Source organism: Pseudophryne corroboree, chromosome 8 (assembly GCF_028390025.1).
Source record: "Pseudophryne corroboree isolate aPseCor3 chromosome 8, aPseCor3.hap2, whole genome shotgun sequence".
NCBI classification, from domain to species: domain Eukaryota; kingdom Metazoa; phylum Chordata; class Amphibia; order Anura; family Myobatrachidae; genus Pseudophryne; species Pseudophryne corroboree.
Genome location: NC_086451.1, coordinates 165,011,933 through 165,025,480, shown reverse-complemented (window position 1 = coordinate 165,025,480; position 13,548 = coordinate 165,011,933). Strand labels below are relative to the sequence as shown.

The window sequence follows — 13,548 nt, the reverse complement described above, 5'->3', positions numbered from 1 at the left end:
GTTTAATTTAGTAATAGGTGAAAAACCATCCCTACAAAGGTGTTAATCAGAGACTTGGCTTTGTGGACACTTTTCAGAGAACAAATTTGTTAGCATAAAAATAAAGCCAGAAAATGAAGAGCTGTTTAATCACTCAATTGGATTTTTTTTGCCAGCATATTTCTTTTTCTCTGCAACCCACTGCTAAATTGTGCTTCCTAGCTGTTTTTATTAAATCACTGAATCAAATCTAACTCTGATTACATCAGAAAAGGCCAGGTACCCTACACCATAACAGGGGGTTTGAAATTTTGACTTGTCTACTTAAAGATCACCAAAATCTGATAACAAGGTCAATTACGTCCCTGGGTGGGATTGAACCACCAACCTTTTGGTTAGTAGCCGGACACACTAACCGATTGCGCCACAGAGACACTTCGCAAAAATTACCTACTGACAAAGGCTAATAAGCATACATCTAAAACTTTTCCTAGAAAAACTTTAAAAAGTCAATAATCTGGAGAGTTTTTTTAAGATGTTTCTTCCATCAACCAACGAAGAAACACATTGGTACTTTCCCATGATGAGTGAGTGCTTTAGGATCTCTTGCACTTACATGTGCAGCAGAGTACTGCAATGGAAGCATGCTGGGCCCATTACCCAGAGGTAGGCAGATTGAAACTATCCTCTGCTATATGCATTTTTTTTGTTAATTAAAGTAATCCAAAACTGGGATTGATATGTTAGCTCTTTTATGTTTTCTTAAAGTACAATAACTTTTACCATTTTAATTTGTTTTAATAGTATATTGACAGTATTGTTTTCTTTCAAAAATCTACTTAATTTTTTTTACCCTATTATTAAAATGGTAATTGACAAAAACAAACTACATTTGTTTGGGAGAAAAATGCAAAGGTACAAGACAGCTTTTCCTTGCCAATATCTCTCTTTTGCAAAGAGCTACGCATTGGAAAATTCAGGGCTATACCGTGTAGATGAAGCACTAACAGGAGGCTTTAAAATTTTCTTTCTAGTGTCCTTCGTTTGGGAGAAAAATCCAATGGTACAAGACAGCTTTTCCTTGCCAATATCTCTCTTTTGCAAAGAGCTGCGCATTGGAAAATTCAGGGCTATGCCGTGTAGATGATGGCCTAACAGGAGGCTTTAAAATTTTCTTTCTAGTGTCCTTCGCTTGGGAGAAAAATGCAAAGGTACAAGACAGCTTTTCCTTGCCAATATCTCTCTTTTGCAAAGAGCTGCGCATTGGAAAATTCAGGGCTATGCCGTGTAGATGATGGCCTAACAGGAGGCTTTAAAATTCCAAACGAAGGACACTAGAAAGAAAATTTTAAAGCCTCCTGTTAGGCCATCATCTACACGGCATAGCCCTGAATTTTCCAATGCGCAGCTCTTTGCGATTACAATCCAACCTGAATCAGGCTCTATTACCTATCACAATGCAGTGCAGGTAGTACAAAATGGGGTTAATATAGGAGAAAAACCCCCAGAGCTGTGCTCCTTAACTGTCCCTGGTGGCTAGTGGAGCGGCTGCCCAGTAATCAGTGTCCACGCCAGTGCGCACACGGCCCGCCCCCTACAGCCACGCTGGATCTCGGTATAGTGTGGGCACAGAAGCCCCTTACCTCCCTTTCATCAGCGGCCTCGTGATCCCGGAGGGCGGTGTGTGTGTGACTGACCTTAGGAAGAAACCGGAGCCTCCGCTGCAGTGACCCAGCAACCAGGGCACGGGAGTATACTGCGCCGCTGGGAGTGATGGAGCTGCAGTAAAGATGTCTATTAGACCTAGCCTGCTGCAGCCCTTGGAGATTCTTATAAAAAAAGTTCTTCTTTTCTTGTCAAAATTAATAGCTAAGAATAGGCTGCCTGAGGCAGCCCCCTGTTAAGTGGCCTGCTACTGAAGGCACCAACTACAAACTGAGCTCCCTGTTCATGGAAGCGAGGTTATAGAGCAGGGGGCGCTGAGCATCTTGGGAACAGTCAAAAGCTTTGAGCCTGTTGGTGCCTCAGATCAAGATCCTACTCTACACCCCAATGTGAATCCTTGTGGAGTCCAGTGTACCCCACAGAAGAAATGAATGTGTCACACCCATTGGCAGCAACATTAGAATAGCTGCTGATGGGCACAATTGAGAAAGGAAGGGGGGAAAACATTTGAATCCAGCACATATATGTAATTTGAATATGTAATTTGTACCTTCCTACTTTAAAATGTAATGGATGAACCTCACCCTGTGAGAACTATCTTTATGATCAAGAGATCTCATATGCAAGATAAGTATGTGTTGGCAGAGGCGCTCACTGGGCAGAGATGCTGATCGCATCTCTGGCATGTGCCGGTGCACTGCGGCACCAGCACACACACACACTTCAGACCTGATCTCCTGTTGTGTGAATATGCACAGCAGAGATCAGGTCTGAATTAGGCCCTATATACAGCTGTCAGTAAGGCAGGGATCTGCTGCTGCCAGTGAGGCAGGGATCTGCTGCTGCCAGTGAGGCAGGGATCTGCTGCTGCCGGTGAGGCAGGGATGTGCTGCTGTCAGTGAAGCAGTGATCTGCTGCTGTCAGTGAGGCAGTGATCTGCTGCTGTCAGTAAGGCAGGGATGTGCTGCTATAAGTGAGGCAGGGATGTGCTGCTGTCAGTGAAGCAGGGATGTGCTGCTGTCAGCAAGGCAGTGATCTGCTGCCCACTATCTCCCTATCACCCCTGCCTGAGTCACACACTTTCCCTGTCACCCCTGCCCCAGTTACCCACTATCTCCCAGTCACCGCTGCCTCAGTTAACCACTATACCTGCGACCCCTGCCTCAGTCACCCACTATACCAGTCACCCCTGCTTTAGTCACCCACTATCTCTGTCACCCCGGCCTCAGTCACCCACTATCTCCCACTCATACATGCTTCAGTCACCCACTATCTCCCAGTCATCCCTGCCTCAGTCACCTACTGACACCAGTGCAGACATTTCTGCTGCGGCCTCTCCACTCTCCAGCGTGAACGTCCTGACGACTGAGGAAATCCGCTTCCCAGTTGAGGACTCCGGGAATGAACACTGCCGATATTGCTGGCAGATGACGTTCTACCCAACTGAGGATTTTTGATACTTCCAGCTTTGCTATGCAATTTCGAGTGCCGCCTTGATGATTTGTGTACAATACCGTGGTGGCGTTGTCCGATTGTACTTGAACAGGCCTGTTCTGTACTAGAGGCAGGGCCAGTGTCAATGAATTGAACACTGCCTGCAATTCCAGAATGTTTATCGGGAGGAGAGATTCCTCCCTGGTCCACCGATGGTGAAGGGTCGTCATCACGGCCATGACCTTGGTGAATTTCCGAGGTGCCGTGGCCAAACCAGAAGGCAGGACCTGAAATCCAAAAACTAACCAGGCACAACACTGCTTAGCTTCCAACATCAGATGAGATTGGACATATCCAGTGTGATGCGGCTGTAGATGATTTTTGCTGTTTCTAACTTCTACTTCTAACTACTGGTACATCAATGAATAAGTTTCAAAATAGAATGCATCAAGAGAACGGTGTTGGTAGTATAAAACTACCTACAGCACCTGGTATTCCCAGGTGGTCTCACATCCAAGAACAAACCAGGCCTAAAATCAGGTGATATTGGGCATATACAGTGTGGTGTGGTTGTAGATGAGCTTAGTGGTTTCTGTTAGAGTTCTTCTACTTCTAACTACTCGTACATAAATGAGTAAGCGGACGATTTATTAAACCTGGTGAAATGATAATTTGCATGGTGATAAAGTACCAGCCAATCAGCTCCTAATTGCCATGTCACAGGCTGGGTTTGAAAAATGACAGTTAGGAGCTGACTGGCTGGTACTTTATCACCTTGCACTTTATCAGTTCACCAGGCTTAATAGATCTGCCCCAATGTTTCAAAATGGAATGCATCAAGAGAACGGTGTTAGTATTGTAAAAATACACACAGCTCCTGGTATTTCCTGGTGGTCTCCCATCCAAGTACTAAAACCAGGACCAACACTGCTCAGCTTCCATGATCAGGAGAGATTGGGCAAATCCAGTGTGCTGTGGCTGTAGATGAGCTGGTGGTTTTTATTACAGCTCTTCTACTTCTAACTTCTGGTACATAAAAGAATACATGTAAAAATTGAATGTACCAAGAAAATGGTGTTGGTAGTTTAAAAACACCTAAAGAATCTGATACTACCAAGCAGTCTCCCATCCATGTATTAACAAAGTCCAATACTGCTTTGCTTCAAAAATCAAATGAGATTGGGCATATCCAGTGTGGTGTGGCTTTAGATAAGCTTTGTGGTTTCTGTTAGAGCTCTTCTACTTCTAACTACTGGTACATTAATGAATATGTATAAGGTTGTAGTTTATCCAATATGCCTTTACTACCTTACCTTTCAACCCCCCCTCCCCTCTTCTCCTTATAGCTTCCTTAGTTCTCTCCTCCTCATGTGTGCGTTATTTGTTTTCTCATACGTCCTAGATGATGCTGGGGTCACATTAAGAACCTTGGGGTATAGACTGGATCCACAGGAGACATGGGCACTTTAAGACTTTCAAAGGGTGTGAACTGTCTCCTCCCTCTATGCCCCTCCTCCAGACTCCAGTTTTAGTATTGTGCGCAGTGATACTGGATGCACTACAGGGGAGCTCTACTGAGTTTCTCTGAAAAGACTTGTTAGTTTTTTTTATTTTCAGGGAGGCTGCTGGCAACAGTCTCCCTGCTTCGTGGGACTTAGGGGAGAGAAGTATGACCAACTTCTAGTGAGTTCAATAGCTCTGCTTCAGGCTGACAGGACACCATTAGTTCCTGAGGGTGATGATCGCTGGGTACGCCTAGATGCACACTCCCGCAGCCTGCCGTCACCCCCTTACAGAGCCAGAAGACAGGTGAGTAGCAGAAGAACAGAAGACTTCTTCTCCAGTGATGGCATTCTGAGGTACAGAGCAGCGAGCGGAACGCTGCGCGCCATGCTCCCACACAAACACAGGCACTGCAGGGTGCAGGGCACGGGGGGGGGCACCCTGGGCAGCATAAATTCCTCACAAAAGGCTGGAAAAAGTGGACATTAGTGCCTGGGCACTGTCCTTACCCCGCTAGCGTAATTAATTATTTCTGAGCAGGACAGATACGCGCCATTACAGTAGCGGGGCTTCTTCCTCACCTCACCAGAACATCTTTAGAGCATTACAAGTCTATCACTATAGAGTTTATTATTTCCCAGACTGTGTACTTTTGGCGCTGGATTGTGAGCTGAAAAATCCTCTGTGTCCCTCTGACAGATTTACTGATGGTCTGTCCCCCATAACCCGATGTGTCTGTGGGTACTTGGTACATGTGTGTCAACATGTCGATGGCTGAATGTTTTTCCCAAGAGGAAACTATATTAGGAATGCAGACATATGATGGTGGCCCTGTTGGCACCACCAATAACTGACTGGGTAAAAGTTTCAGTAATATCAGAGTAAGGTTGGATAAATCTGTGTCCCAGACACAGACGTAGAGAATAGATGTGATGTTCATGGCTATGTTTCTTTTCCCTCAGGCCCCGCGGGGTCGCAAAAATGTTATTTTGCCCAGTTACTACACACTGATACTGACACGGATACTGATTCCTATGTCGACCATAATGTTTCCTGATTAGATCCAATATTGGCAAGGAGCATTCAGTACATGATTGTGGATATTAAGGACATATTAAAATCACTGAAGACCCTGCTGTTCCTGACAAAGGGGTCTATATGTATGTATATATAGATATATAATGAAAGCTGATGTAACGTTCCTCCATCTCTGTTTGAGAAAGTCTGGGCCAGCTCGACAAGATGGTTTCAAATCCCTAAAAGGATTCTGGTTGTTTATTCATTTCCCGCCGCGGACAGAATAAAGTGGGAGTCACCCCCTGTTCTGCACGGGGCCCTGTCACAAATCCAGCGGATCGTATGCAGGAAGCTACATTATTTCTAGTTATGTAACCAAGGGTACATTACTTAGACCTGCCATTACATGTGCATGGGTGAGTAGTAGTATTCAAGAATTGGTCGAATACCTTGTCATCCGATATAGATACCTTGGAGAGATGGGATACTCCTTACGTTGTATCATATCAAGGACACTGCAGCATACTTACGTGAGACTGCAAGGGATATAGGACTCTTGAGTTCACGGGCCAATTTCATGGCAGTCTCGGATAGGAGGGCATTGTGGATTCACCAAGAGAATGCTGATGCTGACTCCAAGAAGAAAGGGAGTCCCTTCCCTATGAAGGTGAAGCGTTGTTTGGTGACTGCCTAGTTAATTTGATCTCGGCAGCTCCCGCAGGTAAGTCAACCTTCTTGCCCTATGTTCCCTCCCAACGGATGAAGACGCATCATTATCTGATGCAGTCATTTCGGCCCAATAGATATGCAAGAAGTTAAGATTCCCCTTTCTTTGCAGGTAGAGGAAGGAGAAGAGGGAAGAGGTCTGCATCCTCTTCAAGATCGCAGGAGCAGAGATCATCCTCTGCTTCTGCCAAATCCACCGCATGACGCTTGGGCTCTCTTGCAGGAGCCCGCACCAGTGGGGGCACGTCTAAAACTCTTCAGTCAGTTCTGGATTCATTCGGACATGGACTCGTGTGTTTTACAAATAGTGTCCCAAGGGTACAAACTGGGGTTTCAAGACGTTCCCCCTCACCGATTGTTCAAATCGGCTTTAGTCAGCAGGGAGCAGGTTTTTATTCAAGCCTCTTCGTGGTCCCTAAGCCGGACAGCTCAGTCAGACCAATCTGAAATCTGAAATCCCTCAATTTCTACCTAAGGAAATTAAATTTCAAGATGGAATCTCTCAGTGCAGTGATCTCCAGTCCGGAGGAAGGAGATTTCATGGTTTTGGTAGACATAAAGGATGCCTACTTACATGTTCCCATTTAGCCTCTGCATCAAGCTACCTGAGGTTTGCAATTCAGTATTGTCATTACCAATTTCAGACATTGCCGTTTGGTCTGTCCACGGCTCTGAGGATTTTCACCAGGGTGATCGCAAGCAAGGAGTAACAATTATCCCGTACTTGGATGATCTTTTGATAAAGGCGAAATCCAGGGACCAGTTAGTGCAAAACATTGCACTCTCCCTGACAGTTCTTCAACAACATAGTTGGCTCCTAAACTTGCCAAAATCGCAGTTGGTCCCAATGACGCGGTTGTTGTTTTTGGGAGTGATACTGGACACAGAAGAGGTTTTCTTCCAGTGGAAAGGCTCTGGAGATCCAGAGTCTGGTCAAACAAATTCTGAAACCAGCAAGAGTGTTAATCCATCAATGCATTTGGTTGCTGGGTAAGATGGTTGCGGCCTACGAGCCCATTCAGTTTGGCTGGTTCCATGCCAGAGTGTTCCAGTGGGACCTGTTGGACAAGTGGTCCGGATCCCACCTACACACGCACCGGAGGATAATCCTGTCTTCCAAGACCAGAATCTCACTCCATTGGTGGCTGCACAGTTCTCACCTCCTAGAGGGGCGAAGGTTCGGGATCCAGGACTGGATCCTAGGGACCATGGATGCAACCCTCCGAGGCTGGGGAGCAGTCACACAGGGGGAAAACGTCCAAGGAAGATGGTCAAGTCTGGAAAGTTGTCTCCACATAAATGTTCTGGAGTTAAGGGCCATTTAATAACTGCAGACACAGTACGCACTGGGACGGGTGCCCAGCATCCTCTACGGAATAAGAGAAAAGGATTTACCTGTAGGTATTAAAATCCTATTTTCTCTAACGTCCTAGAGGATGCTGGGGACTCCGTAAGGAACATGGGGATAGACGGCTCCGCAGGAGACATGGGCACTTTAAGAAAGACTTTAGTTCTGGGTGTGCACTGGCTCCTCCCTCTATGCCCCTCCTCCATACCTCAGTTTGATACTGTGCCCAGTGGAGACTGGGTGCTTTTCAGGAGCTCTCCTGAGCTTTCTGACAGAAAGTATTTTGTTAGGTTTTTAATTTTCAGGGAGCACTGCTGGCAACAGACTCCCTGCATCGAGGGACTGAGGGGAGAGAAGCAGCCCTACTCTCCGAGTTGCAAGGTCCTGCTTCTTAAGCTACTGGACACCATTAGCTCCAAAGGGATTAGCTCCAAAGGGATTGGTACGCAGGATCTCACCCTCGCCGTCCGTCCCAGAGCCGCGCCGCCGTCCCGCTCGCAGAGCCGGAAGATAGAAGCCGGGTGAGTATGAGAAGAAAAGAAGACTTCAGAGGCGGCAGAGGACTTCATGATCTTCATTGAGGTAACGCACAGCACTGCAGCTGTGCGCCATTGCTCCCATACACCTCACATACTCCGGTCACTGTAAGGGTGCAGGGCGCAGGGGGGGCGCCCTGGGCTGCAATATAAACCTTTTTTTTGGCAGAAATATAACATATATACAGCTGGGCACTGTATATATGTATGAGCCCCCGCCAATTGTACAGTTTAAGCAGGACAGAAGCCCGCCGCCGAGGGGGCGGGGCTTCTCCCTCAGCACTCACCAGCGCCATTTTTTCTCCACAGCACCGCTGAGAGGAAGCTCCCCGGACTCTCCCCTGCTTATACCACGGTAGACAAGAGGGTTGAAAAGAGAGGGGGGGGGGCACATAATTTGGCGCAAATTACTTACAGCAGCGCTACTGTGCAAACATTAAGTTACTGTGCTATTCCTGGGTTATATAGCGCTGGGGTATGTGCTGGCATACTCTCTCTCTGTCTCTCCAAAGGGCAGAGCCGGCCATAGGCATAGGCAAACTAGGCAATTGCCTAGGGCATTTGATATGCCTAGGGGCATCAGCAACTTCTGCTGATTAAAATGATATGCGGCATGCCTATATTCTGTGTGTAGCATTTCATATGCAGATACAGCCACAGTCTCACACAGTATATAGGCGTGCTGCATATCATTTTAATCGGCAGAAGCTGCGTGTGCATCCTAACAACATAGCAATGCAAATAAGATGCATTTTAATAAAAAAAAGGTGCCCCAACGTTAGCATTGAGGCAAGATTTATGAGGACACATCTGTATCCAAGCAGAGGCAGAGGTCACAGTGTTAGTGGCAGTGTGAGTGCTGTGTGCATGTGAGTGGGTTGATTGTGCAGTAGTGTTCGGTATATGAGTAAGGAGCATTATGTGTGTCATGTAAAAATGCATTAATAATGTGCAACATATGTGTAAGGGGCACTATGTGTGTCATTATGTGTATAAGGGCATTAATAATGTGCGGCATATGTGTAAGGGACATTGGTGGTCATTCCGAGTTGTTCGCTCGGTAATTTTCTTCGCATCGCAGCGATTTTCCGCTAATTGCGCATGCGCAAGGGTGGTCATTCCGAGTTGTTCGCTCAGTAATTTTCTTCGCATCGCAGCGATTTTCCGCTAATTGCGCATGCGCAATGTTCGCTCTGCGACTGCGCAAAGTAAATTTGCTATGCAGTTAGGTATTTTACTCACGGCATTACGAGGTTTTTTCTTTGTTCTGCTGATCGTAGTGTGATTGACAGGAAGTGGGTGTTTCTGGGCGGAAACTGGCCGTTTTATGGGTGTGTGTGAAAAAACGCTGCCGTTTCTGGGTAAAACGCGGGAGTGTCTGAAGAAACGGGGGAGTGTCTGGGCGAACGCTGGGTGTGTTTGTGACGTCAAACCAGGAACGAAACTGACTGAACTGATCACAGTTGTCGAGTAAGTCTGGAGCTACTCAGAAACTGCTAAGAAGTGTCTATTCGCAATTCTGCTAATCTTTCGTTCGCAATTTTGATAAGCTAAGATTCACTGCCAGTAGGCGGCGGCTTAACGTGTGCAATGCTGCTAAAAGCAGCTTGCGAGCTAACAACTCGGAATGAGGGCCATTATGTGTAAAAGGGCATTAATAAAGGTTGTCATAATGTGTAAGACGCATTATGTTTATAAGGACATTAGTGATGTGTCTCATATGTGTAAGGGGCATTACTGTGTGGAATTATGTGTATAAATGCATTACTAATGTGTGGCATTATGTGTATAAGGTGCTCTAATATGTAGCGTTGCGTATAGAAAGGGCATTTACTGTGTCGTCTAATGTGAATAAAGAGCAATAGGGTGTGGTGTAATGTAAATAAGGAGCAATTCAGTGTGATGTAATGTGAATACGGAGCACTACTGTGAGAAGTAACGTTTATAAGGTAAAGTAATACTACTGTGGGATGTAATGTGAATTATGGACACTATCGCGTGATCAAATGTGAATAAAATTGCAGTACTGTGTGGCGGAATTTTAATTGGGGGTACTATTGTGTGGACATGCCCATTGCCAGCAAAAACACACCCCTTTTTGGACTGTGCGCCAAATGTGCGAACTGTTCCTGTTTAAAATATAGGGGGTACAAACACCAAAATAAGTACTGTTATGGGTGAGGGTTGATGGTGCTGGGAAAGAGGTGCAAGGTCAGAGGCGGAACCAGCGGTGGTGCTAGGGGGCACCAGGCAAAATCTTGCCTAGGGCATCATATTGGTTAGGGCCAGCTTTGGCAAAGGGCCTTGTGGGGGAAATGGCTTCAGTAAAAGCATTCCCTGTGTGTGTGGTGTGTCGGTACGCGTGTGTCGACATGTCTGAGGAAGAAGGCTATATTAGAGAGGAGCGGGAGCAAATGAATGTGGTGTCTCCGCCGACACCTGATTGGATGGATATGTGGAATGTTTTAAATGCTAGTGTAAACTCATTGCACAAAAGATTAGACAAGGCTGAAGCTTTGGGACAGTCAGGGTCTCAACCCATGCCTGATCCTATGTCGCAGGGACTGTCAGGGTCTCATAAGTGCCCACTATCCAGATTGTTGACACAGATACCGACACGGATTCTGACTCCAGTGTCGATTACGATGATGCAAAGTTACAGCCAAAATTGGCAAAATACATTTGATATATGATTATGGCAATAAAAGATGTTTTGCACATCACAGAGGAGCCCCCTATCCCTGACAAGAGGGTACATATGTACAAGGGAAAGAAGCCTGAGGTAACCTTTTCCCCTCACACGAGCTGAACGAGTTATGTGAAAAAGCTTGGGAATCTCCTGCAGATTTCCAAAAGGATTCTTATGGCGTATCCTTTCCCATCAACGGATAGGTTACGATGGGAATCCTCCCCTTGGGTGGACAAAGCATTAACACGCTTATCCAAGAAGTTAGCCCTCCCGTCCCAGGATACGGCTACCCTCAAAGAGTCTGCTGACCGCAAACAGGAGATTACCCTGAAGTCCATTTATACACATTCAGGTACCTTACTCAGACCGGCAATTGCGTCGGCCTGGGTGTGTATGTGTAGTGCTGTAGCGGCATGGACGGATACTCTAGATAAGGATACTATTTTATTGCCCCTGGGGCATATAAGAGATGCTGTCCTATATATGTGTGTATGCAAACTACAGGTGGTGCTGCATGGCTCACACCCTTTTACTTGTCTTGTAGAGCAACTCTGGAGCTGTTACTGGGTCAAGCTGCTGCAAGAAATCAGCTTGAATGCTTCAGGGGCTGGGGCATGGCCAACATGAGCCCCACACTGATGGGGGTGTATAAAGCGATCTAGGGGTCATCCAAGCGCAACCCCACAAAGGCCGCCATGCCCTGCGTGACCATTTTCTCTTTTCATATGCAGACGAGGGTTGCAGCCAACTATACCCATTGCTTGGATGACATCACCATATGCGAATCCATCTGCTGCAGGCCTTCCCCCAGGAATGCTTGCACTAGTTGTTGCATTTGGTTTGTTGTTTGGGGGGTGCTTCAGTATTAGGCAGCCTTCTTCCCTCACACATTCGTCTGAAAATGTGTTCTCCCTGCAGTTGTTGTCCCCAGATGAGAGTTCCCTTGTGCTGCCTCAGTTGAATCTCCTTTACTTGACGGAGGTGTGCCTGAGCAGCGGCCCTCCCCAGCCCTATCTCAAATCATACTTATTTTGCTTAGGTGATTCCATGGTCATGAAGATTGTTTTCCCAGGGTGAGGTTCATTCATTGCATTCTGGGTATGCTGACCTCTGTGATTTCCCCAAATGTGGGAATCTCGACTGCATAATTTGTGGTAGGGGGGGGGGGACTGCATTTGTGCTTTCCCCTGGTTGGCTCTGGTATAATTTAGATCTCATTGTCTCAGGTCTCTCTCCCGCCTAGTTTGCTGTCTGTTTCCACTTCTCTTTTCTTGAGCCCCTCCCTTCTATGCCCTTGCGCACTATCCTGACTTCTCCCGTCTGCTTACTTTGTGCCTTCCAACGCACAATGCGAACTACAGGTGGTGTTGCAGGGCCCACACCCTTTTATTTGCCTTACAGAGCAGCTCTGGAGCTGTTACAGTGCCCAGCTGCTGCAAGAAATCAGCTTGAATGCTTCAGGGGCTGGGGCATGGCCAACATGAGCCCCACACCAAAGGAGGGTGGGGGGTGTTCAATGCGAACTAGGGGTCATCCAAGCGCCCCTTTTCTCTTTTCATATGCAGATGAGGGTTCCAGACAACTTTGGCCCACTGCTTGGATGACATCACCGTATGCAAATCCGTCTGCTGCAGACCTTTCCCCAGGAATGCTTGTACTAGTTGTTGCATATGGTTTGATGTTTGAGGGTGCTTCAGTATTAGGCAGCCTTCCGCCCTCTCATTTTCATCTGAAAAGATGTGGTCTCCCTGCAGTTGTTGTCCCCAGACAAGAGTTCCCTTGTGCTTCCTCAGTTGAATCTCCTTAACTTGACGGGGGTGTGCTCGAGCAGCCGCCCTCCACAGCCCTATCCCAACACATGCTTTTCTTGCGTATGAGATCTCTTGATCATGAAGATAGTTCTCACAGGGTGAGGTTCATCCATTACATTTTAAAGTAGGAAGGTACAAATTACATATTCAAATTACATATATGTGCTGGATTCAAATGTTTTCCCCCCTTCCTTTCTCAATTGTGCCCATCAGCAGCTATTCTAATGTTGCTGCCAATGGGTGTGACACATTCATTTCTTCTGTGGGGTACACTGGACTCCACAAGGATTCACATTGGGGTGTAGAGTAGGATCTTGATCTGAGGCACCAACAGGCTCAAAGCTTTTGACTGTTCCCAAGATGCTCAGCGCCCCCTGCTCTATAACCTCGCTTCCATGAACAGGGAGCTCAGTTTGTAGTTGGTGCCTTCAGTAGCAGGCCACTTAACAGGGGGCTGCCTCAGGCAGCCTATTCTTAGCTATTAATTTTGACAAGAAAAGAAGAACTTTTTTTATAAGAATCTACAAGGGCTGCAGCAGGTTAGGTCTAATAGACATCTTTACTACAGCTCCATCACTCCCAGCGGCGCAGTATACTCCCGTGCCCTGGTTGCTGGGTCACTGCAGCGGAGGCTCCGGTTTCTTCCTAAGGTCAGTCACACACACACCGCCCTCCGGGATCACGAGGCCGCTGATGAAAGGGAGGTAAGGGACTTCTGTGCCCACACTATACCGTGATCCAGCGTGGCTGTAGGGGGTGGGCCATGTGCGCACTGGCATGGACACTGATTACTGGGCAGCCGCTCCACTAGCCACCAGGGACAGTTAAGGAGCACAGCTC

General features: G+C 46.9%; 2 non-coding genes across 2 annotated transcripts; one reads left to right on the top strand and one right to left on the bottom strand.

Moving 5' to 3' along the window:
* Window positions 1–339: 339 nt before the first annotated feature.
* Window positions 340–413, bottom strand: TRNAS-ACU (transfer RNA serine (anticodon ACU)). The gene has a single exon. It is a non-coding gene; the product is annotated as a tRNA-Ser (tRNA).
* Window positions 414–11,919: 11,506 nt separating this feature from the next.
* On the top strand, window positions 11,920–12,087 carry LOC134951742 (U1 spliceosomal RNA). Its single transcript, XR_010184426.1, has one exon. It is a non-coding gene; the product is annotated as a U1 spliceosomal RNA (small nuclear RNA).
* The last annotated feature ends 1,461 nt before the right edge of the window (window positions 12,088–13,548 follow it).